A 14,422-nucleotide genomic window follows, 5' to 3' on the forward strand; every position below is an offset into this window, starting at 1 on the left:
AACAACCTCAAAATATATTTTTGATGGTTCCATCATCCTCAAAATGGCCAAATTAGGCTAGTGGCATGGGCGGTTTGAGTATCAAGGCATTGGGTATGAGTTTAGGGCCACTTCGCCTTTTAGCCTTTGAAATTTGGCCTAAGATTGACTTTAATCACCAATTCTTGGAAAGTGCACTCAAATAAAACTTTTGTTAGTGTATTTAGTTCTGAAATGTAGAGTTTGGTCTAGAATGACCCTTCGTTTGCTTCTCGAGAATTCTAGTCTAATTTCAAGCCGTGCTGTGGAAGTTGGATAAAAATGACACTTTTGTATGGGACCCACTTTCAGTGAAAATGACCTCGTATGGAAATTTTGACTGAGCCATTGAGTCCGAAACGTCGAATTTACTAGATGTACATACTTATTTTATTTTTATTAGGTTCCAAACAAATCCCGAGAACCTCGTTGGAGATTTTAAAGTTGGCAAAAATATCAACTTTTCAGCTGATATATATAGCTGGAGCATGCCCATTTCAGCCTTATTTTTCAACTTCAACCCTTCATATCTCTCTCATTTCAGGTCCAATTTTAGTGTTTTGAAGGTCCATCTTGTGGATTTATTTTTGCAAGGAACGCTTAGTGAGCTCGAAAACTGATTTGGGGTCTCTGTTTGAGGTAAATTATGTGAAATTCCTGCTGCCACGACCCTTTTGTAAGCTTGATTTTGGGATTTCTTGAGACTTGATATCTAAGCCATTTTAGGTCCAATTTTGGTGATTCTTAGGGCTATCTTGAGTGGTTTTTCAAGGAGAATGCATTGGCATGGTTCGGATTCATATTTTGAAGCTTTGTTGGAGGTAAGAATTATGTTTTAGCTGCTGCCATAGCTTATTTTCGAGCTCATTTTTTGGAAAATTTTGGAAGGTGATTTCTTGGCCATTTTAGGTCTGAACTTGGTGATTCAAGACCCTAGATTATGGGGTGTTTTATGAGGATCATCGTAGTTTAGTTGGTTTCAGCAATTGAGCCCTCATTTCTGGTAATTTCTTAGTTATTGCTGCCACCATATCTCTTTAATGGTGATAAATTTGTGAAATTATTTTATATGCCTTTTTGGCCAATTCTCAGCCCTAATTTGTGTTCCATTTTGGAACATAAGTTTGTGGTAGTGTTTAGGACCTCTTGATGGAGTAAATTCTACAATTATCGAAGTGGATCGACATTCCTAATTTTTACTCCAAAATTGGTCTGTCTCTATTTTTTGTGTCGTTAGTGTCTAAATGATCGTTATAACCTTCTGATTCTTATTTTGATAGTGTGGTAGTGATTTGAGGCCGTTCGAAAAGGAAAAGCTCCAGTGGAGTAGTTTGGAGCATGTATGTTTGGCCAACAGGTAGGCTACAACTTCCCTTCTTTTAGATTGAGCTTGATAATGTGATTTCATGTTGATTAGTTGGAATTTGGATTGGATAACTATTGAATCATGCATAGGTGTAAAGAAATCATGTTGTACGATTATTTAGGGGATTGTTGGGTAATTATGAGCATGCCTTATGTGGAGTATTTGTATACTTGTTTGCTATTTATTGGAAGCATGTAGTGCCTTAGCTTAGGTTTGACTAGTGCTTGCCTTAGAACTGCATGATTCGGACCCAATAGGTCTTAGTTTTGCCCCAATGTCATTTTGGTTGGCTTAGATCCCAAAAGACTTGTATAGAAGACTTGAGTTTCATAGTTTGAGCCTTATCTAGGCGATGCGCTTGCTCCAATGATATTTTGACCTTATTTCTTCGATTAAATAGTTTACCGAGTTACGTCGGCAACACTAATTTTCATTCTGCGATGGGAGTTTAGTTATGGATTAAGCCTCAGAAATTACATTGATTGTCTAAGTGTGGACAATATTTCGTGGATGTTATGATTGTGGATCGATTGGTATTCTGTCAGCAGCTACATTGGCACTTTTATTAGGCTTCCAGTATCATGCTCTAGCCCGACCTTATTGATAATTCTAAGAGAATTCGGATTCAAGCTCCATCCTCGATCATTCGGACAATCATATAGAACATCCGGTTGGAGGTCTGGCCTCAGTTACTTGGTACTTGCAGTTGGTTGCTTGGATATTTTTGGGGAACATCCAACGCAAGGTTTGGCCTCTATTTAGCCAGATTCTACAGGTGTTGGTTGAGGTTCTGGTTCGGTACACTCTGGTTTTGAGTCCTCAAATTCAGTTTTCTTTAGTCATAGTTATTCTGTGTACTCATCGAGCTTATGGGGGTCTATTTGGGTTTTTATTTAAACCTGCACATGAGTGTACGTTCTTGGCTTATGGAGGTCCAAATAGGTGTAGCTTAGTTTGTAGATTAATTCAGTTAGTCCTTTATACACTCATGTGGATCTTATTATTACATTATATCTTTCCGTTCTTGACCTCTGTTCTAATATATTCCTTCCTTTCATATTGCATTCACTTTTCAAGCTCAGTTGGCCTAGGATGCATACTGGGTACCTATTATTTTTGTACTCATACTACTCTCTTCATGATGCAGGTCTGAGTACCAATGGCCAGTATTGGTATCAAGCCTGCAACAGTCTTATCCGGGGATGGGGTAAGCACATGGCATTTTGTACTACTTCAGTCTCCATCTATATATATTGACTAGTCTTTTACATTTTGAGATAATTTAGTTTCTGTCCTCCACTTTTGGGACTTTTACTCATTTTGTTAGTGGCTCTGTACTTGTGACTTCTAGGTTCTGCGAGGGGTATTTTTTGTATATGTTCATTTTAGTTTTGTCTTCCGCCAAACTATCTTATTTATGTTAGAATAGTTTATTTTTATTTAATTTCTACCCTTAAACCTATTACTAGTTGTTCTCGATTACGGGTTGACTTACCTACTAGAGGATTATAGTAGGTGTCATCATGACCTGCGAAATTGGGTCATGGAAAGTTGGTATCATAGCCCCATCTTTATCGGTCTCACTTGTATAGAGGCAACATTCAGTAGAGTCTTGCATATCAGTGCGAAGACATCTGTGACTTATCTTTGGGAGGCTTCAGGATGTCGTTAGGAAAATTTTCTCTTTTGTCTTGATTTCGGTGTAGCATGTGTCTTACTAGTTTCTTGGAATCTCAATTGTTTCACTCTTTCATAGGATGGTTTGCACATGAGGCACGATGGATGAGAATGATGGACCCAGCCCACTAACAGAGTCCCAGCCAGGGACAGAGGCTGACCTGGAGGTCATACGAGGGTTGCAGCACTGGCTCCTTATAGATATGATATTCCCGAGCTTGAGTAGGAGCCACGAGTAGATTAAATACCTAAATTGCCGATGGGGCAGGGACTAGCCCATCCACCATCCGCACCAGTTGTCGGACTGTAGATCTAGGCTATACTCACCTAGATCTTGGCATCTATCAATAAGACAAGACAGGCACCAACTCCAGCTTCAGTCTCGGCATCGTAGGTCAGCCTAAAGTAGTAGCCCAGAGTGCCAGCAAATACCTGCTCATGTGGCCGTATATCCGATTATAGATGACAGGGTCATGCCACTTCGCGAGCAGAAGATGCTTGCGAGGCTTTCACCACCTGTGTTCACTGAAGCGACTGGAGAGGACGCCTATGATTTCTTGAATATCTACCAGGAGAAGTTTCAGTCCTTAGGGCTCGTGGAGTCGAGAGGAGTCGACTTCACAACATATTAGTTCCGCAGGCTTGCCAAATAGTGCTGGTGCTCGTACTCACCTCCCATATCTTGGGATGAGTTTTTAGATGCTTTCTTGGCCCAATATATACCACGAAGCATTAGAGAAAAGCTTCTTGACCAGTTCTCCAAATTGGAGTAGGGCTCCATAACCATCTCAGAGTACTAGGCGAGGTTCTATGAGTTGTCCAACTATGCCACCATTATTCTACCTATGGAGGAGGAGAGAATTTGCTGCTTTGTGCTTAGGTTAAGGTATAAATTGAGAGTTGATATGGAGCATCTCGCTTCAGTAGGTATTCATTTCTTGATATAGTTGACTATGCCCGGCTATAGAGCACGTTCATCTCGAGGTCTAAGGGGAGCGGAAAGAGGGCCAGACAGGATGATATTTATGGTAGGCCCTATTTCAGGTCCAGAGACTCCTATGATAGGCCCCACCAGAGCATCCAGCAGAGTTAGTCTATCTGTCCATTTCAGGCAACATTATCGGCTTTTGAGGGCAGCCAACATAAACAAGATAGTTTTAGCATGGGCCAAAGCTCGAGGGGGATCAAAATCGCTTCCTTTTTAATGTGGTCAAGTTATTATAGGACATTCAGCTTTAGGGAGTTATGACTGCGGATTACTTGATCATTGGTCCCAAGAGTTCCCTAGTATGGGCAAGGGGCAATTTTACCATCTCCTCTAGTAGTTAGAAAAGAGACAGCAGTTCCTCCTTTAGTTAAAGGTGGAGCTCTGGATCAAGATATTTATGTAGCTGACATGGTGCTATAGGAAGAGCAGGGGGAGGCAGGTTAGGATGTAGGTCAGATGCACCAGGCATAGGTGCATAGGGCTATTTCTATGCAGCTTTAGCGAGGGCAAAGGCAGAGGCATTCGATGAGGTCATTATAGGTTCACTTCTATTAAACAACTAGCCTACTACATATTTATTTGATCCAATATCCACATAATCCTATGTATCTATCTATTATGCTGGCCAATTGGGTATGAGGTCCGAGTCCTTGCCAGAGCCTGTTCATGTTTCAACCCTAGAGGTGAGTCTTTAGAAGTGGATCAAGTCTTGAGGTCTTTCTTAGTGTCCATCCAGGGTTGTGATACTAGAGTTGGCCTTATTTTTCTAGAAATACTCAATTTTGATATGATTCTGGGCATGGATTGGTTATCTCATTACCGTATGGTCTTGGATTTTTACGCAAAGATCATTACCTTATCTATACCTAGCGTCCTTCTAGTGGTGTGTTAGGGTGCCTACAATCACACACTGATAAGGATTATCTCTTTTATGCGGGTTCAATGGTTGGTTGCTTCGGGATGTATAACTTACTTGGCCTATGCACATGATATTAATAGAGATAATCCTTCATTTGACTCAGTTCCTATGGTTAGAGATTTTATGGATATGTTCCCTACGGACCTACCTTGCCTTCCCCCAAAGCGTGATATTGACTTTTCCATAGAGTTGGAGCCAGGCACCCAGTCTATTTCTATTCCACCTTATTGGGCGGTAACTTTAGAGCTCAAGGACCACAGTGTTCAGCTTGAGGACCTCTTGGTAAGGGTTCATCTGTCCGAGTGTGTCTCCATAGGGTGCTTCTATTCTATTTGTTAAAAAGAAGGGCAGGACTATGAGGATGTGCATTGACTATAGGCAGTTGAACAAGGTGATAGTGAAGAATAGTTACCCCATGCCTCTTATTGATAACCTGTTTTATAAACTTCAGGGTCCCGTAGTATTTTCTAAGATAGATTTGAGATCTGGTTAATATCAACTGAGGATTAGTGCACCGTACATCCTTAAGACCGCATTTAGGACTAGTTATAACCACTATGAGTTCCTTGTGATGTATTTTGGTTTGACTAATGCCTCTGCCACCTTCATGGACTTTATGAACCAAGTGTTCAGGCCATACCTTGATTGTTTCGTCATTGTCTTTATTAATGACATATTGTTATACTCGCAGAGCCAGATTTAGTATGAGAAGCATTTGAGGATAGTTCTCCAAACATTGAGAGATCAGCGACTTTATGCCAAATTCTCAAAGTGTGAGTTTTGGCTTCAACAGAGAGTTTAATACCAAGGCAAGGACTTGAACTACGCTTGATGGAGTGATTTGGGAACTTGAACCATGAAGATAGGCGAATTAGTCAGAATTAGGATTGCGGCTAACCAAGAATCATGGGGAGTACCCCAAAAATGAGTTTCATCAATAAAGCGCTCCATCCCGAACCACATCTAACTAGAATGGACCAGAAACTTTTCGAATCAAGAATCAAGTGTACCAGAACAGACAAAAATGGGGAAATTATGGATAAGAGGTTCCAAAAGTGGCGTTACTGACTATCTGAGGCCTAGACTCTCAGACTCAAGAGTGCTATATAAGTTTATAGGGAGCTGAGCCATTCGAACCGACATCGAAGAAATTCCAAGGCCTAACAGCTCCAAAAGTATGCAAGTCTATGGCAATCACTAGTTTAAGGCCAAAAATGCTTCTGACGATATAAATAAACCACACAAATACACACAACTAGGTATGGATGATCAACAACTACAATAGACATGATTCAATAACCCGATTACCCGAAAATAGAGTCTATGACATTGATTCTAGAAATTTAGCATGCTCAACCAACTATTACCCCCTAATTCACACAAATCAACATACAAATACTAAATAACGCTAATTCTAAGGAGAGGGAAGTCTTCGCCCACCTGTAGGTCAATCGCACACTCCAAATCAAGTAACAAGAGCTTTTCACTTTTGTACGACCTCAGAATGCGGCCACACTATCAAAAATATAATCAAAACATTATTACAATCATTTTAACACTAAAATTATCACATTCAAAGACGGATAATTTCAGAGTCAAAAATAAGAATGTGAGACCCACTTAGATAATTTTGGAATTGACACTGTGAAGATGCCTTAAAAACCTCCCAGAACTAGTGTTCCAAAATGGAATACAATTCGCGGCTCGGAACAGTGAAATTAAGACATACATCAAAATTCTCCATTAGGCTAAAATAATCAACAAAGACAGCAAGTTACAACACGTTTTTACCTCAAAAAAAGCTTCCTCACAAACTTCCAAACATTGCTATACGTTCCCCCAACAAATCCCCATAATCCAGGCTTTGAATCACCAAATTCAGACAAGAATTGAGAGAGTTATGGCCTTTAAAACTTTGAAGGAAAGAACGGATCGTGTCGGGTTTATATTTAAAAAACCAGACACATTGCTTTTTTTGATAGCAGAGACATAGGCGCGCGATTATGGGCCACTAAGAAAATGCCCTTCGCGATCGCAGAAGGAGACTCAAGATCACAGAGAGTCGATTAGTCAGACCCTCGTAATCGCGGAGGGCTCCTCGCAAATGCGAAAGCCCAGACAGGTCAAGATTCGGGATCGCATCCAAGAGGCATCATGAACATGATGGCCCAAAATGGCTTGCTCCAGCAAAGTTCTGCAAGAATATTTTGGCCAATTCTAAAATCTCCGATGGAGTACTCGAAATTCGTTTGGAACCCTGTGTGCGCAAATGAGATATGTTACCCTACCAAATTAGACATTTCAGAGTCAATAGAGCATTCAAAATTTCTATATAAGGTCATTTAAACGAATAGTGGGTCACACGCCCAAGTGCCATTTTTAGCCTAATTCCACAACGGACTTCAGAATTCAATTGAAAGCCTCGAAAAGCAAATGAAAAGTCATTCTAAACCAAACTCAACATTCCCAAATTAACCACATTGATGAAATTTTCATCCAAGGGCATTTTTGAAACATGTTGACCACATCCAATCTTTGTCCATATTTCAAAGACTAAAATGCCAAATGACTCCAAACTCACACCTAATGCCTTGATACTCATGTAGACCATGCTACTAGGCTAATTTGGTCATTCTAAACTTGATGGGACCACCAAAAATATTTTCTGAGGTCGTTTACCTGATGTTATGAGTTAAATCAACTCTTTAAGTTTTAAAAGCTCCAAAATAGGGAAACGGGCCTAAAACCAAAAGGAACAGGTGACTGAACAGTCAGTGTCAATATGTCATAAATGACTTAGGGTCAAAATATTAAAGTTGTGAGAAAATGAATGCATTAACTCAAACATGACTTGGAGGGTCATTACAATTTCCAATAGTAATTATATCAAATAAGGAATATACTTAATGGTTGGAATTTTCTATTAATTAGATAATAATTTCTCACTCCAAAAAATTAGAACCAAAATCCAAAGAATCAACCAAAAAACATGAAAATTCAAAATTGAATTGGAAAGAGAGAATCTTTGCACCTAAAAAGTAACATTGGAAGAGATGAGAAGGTAGACCAATTAAATGGTCTGACTTTTTTGAATTGGAAAATAAGATAGAGAAAAAAGAATTTTTAATAAACAACTATAATTGTGATGGAAATCAAAAAAATAAACACAATAGTTTATGAGTCCCACAAAATCAACGCAGTAGTTAAAAAAGTAACTGGCAAAAACTTGTTGCCTTTTATATATTGTTATGTTTGTAATTAAAAATTTAATAATGGAAATAAAAAGAGTAGATTTATATTTTGTAATTGAAGATCTTACACACAATATTCTAGTAATTTTCCTTTATTACAAGGAATAAGAAAATCGTTTCCTCGTATTATTGATGGTCAATTCAATAATGAATTATGTAGTTTGTAAGCTATTGCATGGAGAAGAATTTTACCTTGTAAACACACAAAGAATAACGACTCTACATTCTCTTTTCAACCAAACAAAATCAATAATGAATAACAACTCATACAATTTAATGCTTTGACATTAAACTCTAATCACATAAAAATACATAGAATTAGATATACATATCAGAACATACTAATCTGTCATATTCTCATATGAGAGCATACTAATATCTTAATTGCATAGATTTGAAATGTGTTGGCCTAGACCTTAATTGGAGACCTGATAGGAAATGCTCTCTTCTTTCTCCTTCTCTCTTGCAAAACCTTACTTGACAGCCTAAAACCTAACCTCATTGCCTAGTCAGCCACTAACAAATAGTCTAAAATCACCTTGAGCAGCTAGTTAACCTATTGCATTTGTCTCTTCCCTACAATTTCCTATCCTTCTTCATCAAAAAGCTCTAAAAATAGGTATTACTCATACTAATCCTACCCTCATCCCCAGTTATCCCTAACTCTCTACCAATCCCTACTATGAGCTACCTCAATATAGTTAATCCTATTTAATCGATATCCACATAGAGTTGAGAACAGATATAGATCACATCCCTATCAAAAAAGTGACGTGCGTTTACAGTGAACCAATGGTGAAATGGATAGAGGATGAAACATCATGCATATTAAATATGAGTTCTTTTCTACCCTGTTCTGTGTAAAATTTCATTCCTTGACCTCTGTTCTGTGTTATTCCCTTCTTGTCATATTGGTTTCAATTTTCAAGCTCAGTCAGCCTACGATGACTTCTGAGTACCTATTATTTCGGTATTCATACTATAGTCTGCATCTCTTTTCGTGATGCAGGTCCGAGCACCAGTTACCAACGCTGATTCGAGCATGCTACAGTCTGACTTCAGAGACAATGGTGAGAACATAGAGTCCTAGATTTACCTGTATCTAACTGTATATAGTTGACTAGTCTTTTGCTTTTTCAGACAAGTCTTTGTTTCTGTTGTCCTTTTTTGGGAGAGATCCTTTGATTTGTAAATATGTATTTTGTCTTTCTTCCGCTTTATCTACTATTTTTCTTATGAATTGATTACTCTTGTATAGTTTCTGCCCTTTAAACCCATTATGTGTTGTTGTGGATTACAGGTTGGATTAGCTACTGGTGGGTTATAGTAGGTGTCATCATGAATCAAGAAATTGGGTCGTGACATATTTGCATGTTAGTAAGGATATTTTATGAGTTATTTTAATTGAAAAAAGTTGTATGTTAAGTGTTAAAGTCAAGAAAGTTGTAAAATAAAAGTCAGCAAAAGTTATTGTAAATGTCGTTAAGGAATTCTCTTAAATTTTACGTCAAATGTCTCAACATTCTTCTCCTAATATATAAGGAGTTAAAATGCCATAACTTAACAAATAGAATGTCTACGAGTCTAGTTTCCAAACTCAATGAATTATTTGTCCATACGACTTTAGAATAGATAGATATGCACATTTTTGTGAGACTGCGCAAGTAGTCACCTCAATGCGTAGCCCATAGCTCTAAGTTAGTGGTTTATAAAAGACCACCTTATTCATTTTTTTCATTAGATACAAATGAAAACCCAGAAGACACTAAAGATAGCTTCCAAATATTCCTTGGATGCTTAGATTCTCAACTCGGAAGTTTAACAAAAGTTGTTCTACAGAGCGAGTTCATCATTGTGGTATAATAATCTTTTCAATTTAGGCTCCATTTGTTATTGATGTGAGGGAAGATTCTTAAGATTATTATTTTGAAAATTTTGGTTGAGGTAATCTTATTTTTACAATGCTCTTTTATATTTCCATGTCCTAGTATCATTTTTATAGATTTTCAATCTATGTGGTGGTGTCTATTATATTGTGGATGCGGGAAGCCCCTTTGTCTTAATTAATTTGGCTATTATTGGTGTGTATTTATTGTGTTAAGGTGATGGAGGGAATGGTTGGTTGGTGTGAATATTATTGGAGTTATGTACAATGATTGTTGGATTCAATAGCGTGAAGTACGCCTAGTTGTGTTGCCTTGGGAGCTTGTTGCTCCTTTGAAATTTTGTGGGAATATATTCAACGAATTTAGCTTCTTTTTATTGTTTTTATTGGCCTCATTTTATTCTTTTGACTTGGCTGGTGACGAGTGTGGCATTAAAGCCTTATTGATTAGTTATGGCTTGTTCTTGTAGTCTTATTAATTTTTGAATTGTCGCATTCTTTTGGTTGTCCAAGATTCCGAGAGACACCTTTTGGGCTTTGGTTGAAAGGTATGTAAGGGCTATTATTTCTCTTTTGGCATGATCTGAATTGCCTAAGCTTGATATGGTGGGTATATTGTCATTATTTGTCTTGGAGCCTTTTCCTACTGAGTTTGCTACCATGATATGATATAATGGCTATCAATGACAGTCAACTCCTTGTCTAGTGTCCTATAAAAAGCATGTTATGATTGTGTTTTGATCAATTATGATTACTTTTTATTGTTGTGATGTTTTATTTCTGGATGCCACCTATGAGCTTGTTTTATCCTCAGCAGACACTGACACTATGGGGTTCTTGAGCATATAAATTAGTTGTTATACCATACCTACGGGCCGGGTAAATTGTGCCTACAGGTGGGGTAGACCGTACCTATGGAATGGGAAGGGTATACCTACAGGGAAGCATATATGTATTGTAACTTGGAGCCTCAGATTTGCATTGGTTCATGGCACATGTGCATTCAGATAGTGAAGATCAGATTATCATTGGAATCTAGGTAAGGAGGCTAATATGGGTATTTACCAATAGTTTGATCTCATTAGAACTTATAGTGATTGTGTGATGTTTGTACATATCGACCTTATGGGGGCCACGTCAGGTTATTTCTTGTTATGTGTTTATATTGTCTTATTATAGAGAAATCAGGTATTGTACTTGTGTTTGACCCCTACCCCCTTTTGTTTCAGTTTCAACTTTCAGTTTATCTTGCTTGCTCGGTACATTATTTTGTACTAACAGGCCTAGCATGGGGGTGTTGTATTCATGCTTGCAGGTCTTGAACGACAACCAGACAGACTTGTTGAGTAGCACAATTGCCTATCCAGCATATTGATTGAATCCTTTCTTCCGGGGGTTACCAGAGTCCTAAAGGATTGCTTATTTTGTTGTTTTTAAATTTTAGGTAGGTCTGGATCTTGTCCCATCCAAGTATTATATTCATATTGGCATGAAGACTAGTATGTTGGATTGCATAGCCACGATATTGGCCATGTTGGCCTTGTTTGTTGGTTGGCTAATGTTTGATAGTTGTTTGACATATTGTTTACATATGTACCTATTTCTAGACTGTATATAGATATCATGGTAGCTCTGATGGCCCACATAGGATTAAGCTTTCCTAGATACCAATGTCGCCTTGACGACCTAGATCGACTTATGTGCTAGTTGGTTATTTATTTAATTAAACTGTTTGGAGTAGTTGTTTTCTTTGTAGAGCAGTTGACAGGGGCCTTGCCGGCCGAGTACTTATTTTTAAGCAATGATATACTTGCTTATTTTTTTGACTTGGTATGGATTCCATGCACCATTAGCAGATTGTTTAGCAAGGTCGGCTGAAGCCTATATTTTGGCATTAGGCACTAGTTGTGTCCCTCAATTTTGGGACGTGACAGTCTTGTTCGTATTCTGTCATAAGCCCTTATACATGTCTAGACTAGGTCCTTGGAAAATATTAAAGAATTTTGTAAAGATGAATGGATTTTCTTATATTTATTTTACTTTGTCGACTTAGACTTATTTTACATAAAGGTTTTCTGTTAAATAGGAATAGGTTGTAAGGGTTTGCCTATTGAATTAGAATAGAGTTGGTGCCTGCACGATCTTCTCCTCAAACTTGATTTTTTTATTTATATTCTAGTCTACTATGTCTGCTTGTTTGGTTTTGACTTGTGAGAGCACTTCTTTCTCATTGCTTACTTTGTTGCTATTAGCACTATTATATTGTTTTCTTTCTCCGATTTTTATCCCTTTCAGTGGTTCCTATTTATTGTTTGTTAGAGTTGTTGTCTTCTTCGGTTAGAGCATCAAATTTGTTGTTATTTTGAATATAATTTCCTGTAATTTTATTGTTGATGGGCTTCCGATTAATAATAACCTTTTCCCTCAATTAGGGATGTAGCATTATGCATTCATCTTTATTATGGCGTTGCAATTTACATTTCTTTATAGTACTTTGTTAGCACATCATGGTGAATTTTCACTCTTTCTATGTGTATATCTCCGATATCTTTATTTTCAATTTTCATTTTGATAGATTTTTGCAATTTTGACATGAGATCAACTCGAATCTTGATCCCAGCACAACTAGGTTTTATTTTTTTGATTGTTTTTATGTCTAAGTGACGGAGTTTGACTATTGCCTATGCTAGGGTAAACCATGATTCTTTAATGAAAAAGGTAAGCAATAAATTAGGAAAAGAGATCCAAGCCATCCCTTATGTGGTTTTCTCTTCAATTTTGAATTTAGCATCATAGATCAAAGACCTCATATGATACGACAATCCATCAATGACTTTAATATAATAAGCATTCTTATACATCTTGTTAACGAAATCTTCAAATGATATGAATCTCATTAAAATACATAGATTTCAAAAGAAACCTATACGATAATGTCAAAGTTTTCATGTAGGCACTGCAATAGTTTTTAGCAAAAGAAGTTGTTTAATTTAAGATAATATTTTATGTTGGTTATTTAAAGCCCTTAATGTTTAGTCAAACTATTGAAAGTCATTTCAATTCATTGAGAGATATTTTCAACGTTTTTTGCTGCCTTATCTTTCAAAAAAAAAACTATACTGGTATCAAAAGCCTTATTGAGCTTATGGAATCTGTGAGTTCTTTCAAAGAACTACCATACCATTTTTAAACCGTAAGGGCTACCCATTTTAACCCATCAGAATTACCATTTTCAACTTGTTCTTATTTTCAAAGGTAGGGCTATTTTCAACAAATATGATGTTAAGCACCAGTCTCTCTTTGAATGCCAAAAGAGTTTCACTGACAAAACTATCAAATTTGGTTGGTGAAAATGAAATCATATTTTATAACCTATGACATATCTGTTGTTGTGACAGAAGAAAAATACTTACAACCCTTTGCAAATCCTACAATTAGCCAAATAAAAGCACTTTCAAAAGAACTTCTGCACAAGACAATGTCATGAAATGTGTTTTTGAAGCACAAAATCAAAAAGAAGAAAAAGCAAGACAAATAGAAAGATCAATATCCAAAAAATATGCAAGTTCAAAAATAACCAAGAAAAATATAGCATCAACTGCAAGAGCAAAAATTGAGGAGGACCAATTTTTAAAATTGCAGTAACTAAAGTAAAGTAGTGTTGAAATTTGCATTTAGTTACTGCAGTAGTTTTTGGAAAAACAAGTTGTTTATTTTAAGACAAATTTGAATTTTGAATTTTAGTTTTGTTGTTGAGATATTTTAGATTGTTCTAAATTTTAAATTATGCAGATTATGTGTTTTATGTTTAATAAAGTTATTGAAAGTCATTTTAATCCATTGAGAGATATTTTCAACATTTTTTGTTGTCATATCTTTTAAAAAAATTAATAGTGGTATCAAGAGCCTTATTGATCTTACAGAATCTGTGAATTTTTCCAAATAACTACCATTTTAAACCCATAATGGCTATCATTTTAACATCCAGAACTACTATTTTCAACCCATGCTTATTTTTAACGCATAGGGCTATTTTCAACAAATACCAATGATAAGTAGCGATCTCTTTTCGAATGCCAAAATAGTTTCAGAGACAAAAATTGTCAACTTTGGTTAGTGAAAATGAAATCATATTTTATAACCTATGTCATGTGCGTTGCTGTGACGGAAGAAAAATACTTACAACCCTTTGCAAATCCTACAATTGGCCAAATAAAAATACTTTCAAAGAATCTCTGCACAAGACAATGTCATGAAACATGTTTTGAAGCACAAAATCAAAAAGAAGAAAAAGCAAGACAAAGAGAAAGATCAATAT

General features: G+C 36.8%; 1 long non-coding RNA gene across 2 annotated transcripts; it reads left to right on the forward strand.

Annotated features, from left to right (window-relative positions):
• Positions 1-547: 547 nt before the first annotated feature.
• LOC129877851 (uncharacterized) lies at positions 548-11,836 on the forward strand. 2 transcript variants are annotated; one of them, XR_008763634.1, is made up of 8 exons: positions 548-657; positions 767-839; positions 928-1,021; positions 1,299-1,375; positions 2,532-2,591; positions 9,229-9,289; positions 9,520-9,592; positions 11,420-11,836. It is a non-coding gene; the product is annotated as an uncharacterized LOC129877851 (long non-coding RNA). The 2 variants fall into 2 exon arrangements; XR_008763633.1 differs by lacking the exon at positions 9,520-9,592.
• Positions 11,837-14,422: the final 2,586 nt, after the last annotated feature.

The sequence above is a fragment of the Solanum dulcamara genome, chromosome 12, assembly GCF_947179165.1.
Source record: "Solanum dulcamara chromosome 12, daSolDulc1.2, whole genome shotgun sequence".
NCBI classification, from domain to species: domain Eukaryota; kingdom Viridiplantae; phylum Streptophyta; class Magnoliopsida; order Solanales; family Solanaceae; genus Solanum; species Solanum dulcamara.